This window comes from Balaenoptera acutorostrata, chromosome 2 (assembly GCF_949987535.1).
Source record: "Balaenoptera acutorostrata chromosome 2, mBalAcu1.1, whole genome shotgun sequence".
Lineage (NCBI taxonomy): Eukaryota > Metazoa > Chordata > Mammalia > Artiodactyla > Balaenopteridae > Balaenoptera > Balaenoptera acutorostrata.
Genome location: NC_080065.1, coordinates 8,648,397 through 8,652,373, shown reverse-complemented (window position 1 = coordinate 8,652,373; position 3,977 = coordinate 8,648,397). Strand labels below are relative to the sequence as shown.

General features: G+C 42.6%; 1 pseudogene; it reads right to left on the bottom strand.

The window, feature by feature from the left end:
• Positions 1-660: 660 nt before the first annotated feature.
• Positions 661-2,031, bottom strand: LOC103009285 (serine palmitoyltransferase 1-like; annotated as a pseudogene).
• Positions 2,032-3,977: the final 1,946 nt, after the last annotated feature.

The window sequence follows — 3,977 nt, the reverse complement described above, 5'->3', positions numbered from 1 at the left end:
CTTTAATGTTACAGACAATTTTCTATGAGATATTAAGGAGTGCTCACAATCTTTACCATTAGAAGGGAAAGAAGATAAACTGAAGCTCCATTTTTAAACAATGACAACAGAAAGAAGAATATAGGGCTTCCCTGGTGGCGCAGTGGTTGGGAATCTGTCTGCCAATGCAGGGGACACGGGTTCGAGCCCTGGTCTGGGAAGATCCCACATGCCGCGGAGCAACTAGGCCCGTGAGCCACAACTACTGAGCCTGCGCGTCTGGAGCCTGTGCTCCGCAATAAGAGAGCCCGCGACAGTGAGAGGCCCGCGCACCGCGATGAAGAGTGGCCCCCGCTCGCCACAACTAGAGAAAGCCCTCGCACAGAAACGAAGACCCAACACAGCCAAAAATAAATAAATTAATTAATTTAAAAATTTAAAAAAGAAGAATATAAAAAACTAGTATTAATAAAACATTTAAATAGTACAACATAGCAGAATCTAAATATCAGTTATGTGCTGTCATTACTTGGGCTTTTGGATGTGTTTTCTTTTAAGTAACCAGCATCCTTCTCATCTAGTGACACCCCGTCTGGTACCCGCAGGCCCCCTCTGGCTCGCTCTGCAGTGACTCTGAGCTCTGTCTGCGTGTTGCGTGGTGAGCGGCCACCAGACCCCAGACTAAAGCAGCACGGTCTGGGCCACCTTGCTGATCGTGGACACAGCTTTCTCCAGTTCCTCATCTGTTTGTTCCCCTGTGACCACAACCCTAATGCACGGAGGAGGGAGATACTTCTCTTCTTTCTCCAGGTAGCGCTCCTGAGTTCACGCGATGCCTCTGTCCGTGCACTGAGTTACAATTTCCTGAAGTAGTTTAACCTCTCTTTCTTGACACCCAGTGTTCTCTTCCAGCAGGAGGTGAAACGCCGGACAAATGAACTCACCCACCACTCTTAATCCAGAAATGCCTTGTAAAGCTTTATGGATTCGTTTGCACTTTTCCTGGATTTTCTTCCATGATGTTGAGGGTCTCAGTTGCAGCAGCAGCTAACAGGGGAGGGGTAACGAAGCTGAAAAGCAGTATCCCTGGCCAGAAAGTCACAGATGGTCAGTTACGGAAGACCTGCCACAGCAGAAACCCCCAACAGAAGCAAGTGAATTCTCCGTGTTGGCACTGATAAGATCAATATGATCAATATTGATTCCAAAACGCTCAGTGACTCCTCAGCCATGCTCCCTCAAGACTCCAAACGAAAGGCTTTCCTCCAGAAAGATCCTTGCTTTATATTTGTACTTTAACTGAACCAGTTCTGGAAGAGGGCAAATCGTTCCAGTATTCATGTACAAGCCTTCGACTACAAAGAAACGTCGAGTTACACAAGCCTTGAGAGGATTCTTTTGATCTTCCGTCTCTTGTTCTTTTAGTGGTTGTTCCAGGTCATCCGTATCATTATGGTTAAACAGCTTACTGTCACTACGTGATGCCTGTAATCCCTTCTGAATAGCAAAGCAGGCAGCTTTATCTACAGACACAATGTCCCCTCTCTTAGAGCAAGCAGGAGTAGCACTGGCTATCACGGCAAATCCATATGAGTGTATAATGGCTGCTTCCGTCTTCATACATTTTGCCAGGCGGTCTTCCAAATCCAAGTGCACATCAAAGGTGTCATAAAATCCTCTAGATCCACAAGTTCCCACACCATATACTTCTTTAGAGATGCCAAAGCTGCTGCCTGGAGCCTAGGGTTATCCAACAATCCAAGAAAATTGAATGTGGCAAAGTTTATACCTTCTTTTCCATTCACCAAAATGTTATGGTTTTTGGAGGGCCTGAAACGATGTTATAGTTGAGAGCAGGAAGGTCTCTTGAGACAGGAGAAACGAGAGGTTCTGGTTGCCAAGCTTCAATCAATTCTTCCTTTTCCTTGACTGTAAGATCAGAAATCGTTCTTGTAACTTGTATGTTTTAGAGAAAAGAAGTCTGATTATCCAGAGTATTAAAATTCCTTCCAAAATAAGATGATAAACAGGAGCCTTAACGAAATTATCCATGTCAGGTCTTCTTTTCAACTATACATTTCCAGGATGAAGGTCAGGCTGACTTTTATGTTTTACACAACTAAACACGCTAAGTGCATGTAGAAGATTCCAGATAATAACTAAGCCCCCATCAGTCCGTTATGGGGTGCTATATTCCAATAGGTTGTCATTAGAAAGTCATTTTAAAAATGTATTTAGAAATGGAAATACAAATAATTTTCAAACATTAGGCAGAAAGAAAGCACTGATGATTCACAATAGTTAAAAAAATTCAGAAGGTGGGGACAGTGAAATTGCTGACAATTTCATATATAAACTTTCAGGTCATTGTACAAATAACTTTAAAACTACATACATGTTGCATATGTTTGGGTACACAGCAAGACTCCTCAAATTCTGCATATACGGTGCACAGAAATTAGAAGCAAAACCAGACATCTAAGACTATTTTTAAACTTTGCTAATCCCTCCTGAATGTAATTCAGTTAAGAATGAGGACTCTACTAAAAACATCCTTTTGGTTTTATCAATAATCAGATTATAGTTGACAAACGTAAGTCTAAGTCATGAGTTAAACATTCCACTCCACAGAGAAATCATCCTAAGAAAAGTTTAAATGTCTACTGAATTAATAAAAATCACAAATGTGGCTTCTTTTCTTCCCTAGGAAATGTTACATCCGGGAGGACTTCTCACTCATGGTCAATACCAGGGTATGAGAAGTTACATAGTTAAGAGGGCAGTCTTCAAAAAGGCAGCAACAATACAATGTAGAAATTACTCATTTCTAAAAAAAAAACAAGAAAGCTTAAATTTTAGTGGCTCATCTTAGTCACTGCAATCTACCTAAGGGTGGACATCACCTAAGCCCTACTTGCTCTCTTAACTGGTTTTTTTTTTTTCAAAACGTCCTGATGGTTTTACAATGATACATCTTGCATCATCACCCTTGCCAGTAAGTGCAATATTAAGTTTTAAGAAAATTATCAAAAGAAAACTGAGATTCACTTTAAATGAATGTAAGCTCTGTAAGAACAGGGACTTTTACCTGTTCGCTCACTGCACTATTCCCCGCATCTAGATCTCTACTGTCCAATACTGTAGCCACTAGCACCATTCAACTATTTAAATACACATCTAAATTAAGTTAAGTGGAAAATTCAGCCCCTCAGTTGCATTAGCCACGTTTCAAGTGCTTAATAGCCACATGTGGTTAGTGGCTACTGTACTGAACAGCTCAGAGGACACGCAGAAAGTTCGATTGCACAGCACATGGAAACTCACTAAATGTCAAATGAATGAACATGCTCCAAGACTGACATTTAAAAATTTCATATTATCTTACCTACCTGAAAGAGCTGGCCTTCCAAAAAAGCTCCTAACTAGTCTTTCTTTTAAAATTTACTAAAATAGTTGTATCTTTACAACACAGAAAATGGGACGTATGCAGAAGAATGACAAACTATTTCCCATACCTAAATCATTCGGCTTCCTTTCTAACCCTACGTCCGAACAAAAACAGACAAAGTCCAACTTATTACAGCTCTTTCCCCTATTCTCTGCTCCACAGTTCCGAGAACCTATCTTCCCTAGGGCATCTCCAGACTGAGATATTCCACTCTCCTTTCATCACTCCGCTTTACCATCAGTCCCAACTCTCGTTTTTGACTAGCCTCTCTCCTGCACCCGGGCAGGACCTGGAGAGGGCTCAGAGCTCTCAGGAGCGCAAAAACGAGACCCCAGGCTCCAGCTCCCGCCCAGGCCTCCTTACATTCCGCCGCCAGGAAATATGTGTGCCTGCGAGACTTTCCAGCCAGGGACCCGAGGGTCTCGGCATCACCCGGCCAGCCCCGCCCAGGCCTCAGACCAAAAATCTACACAAACCGTCCACTTCCCCAGGGCTGGGTGTGCCCCAATCCTTCTTTGGACCGCTAGTGGGGAATTCAGAAATCCAATCA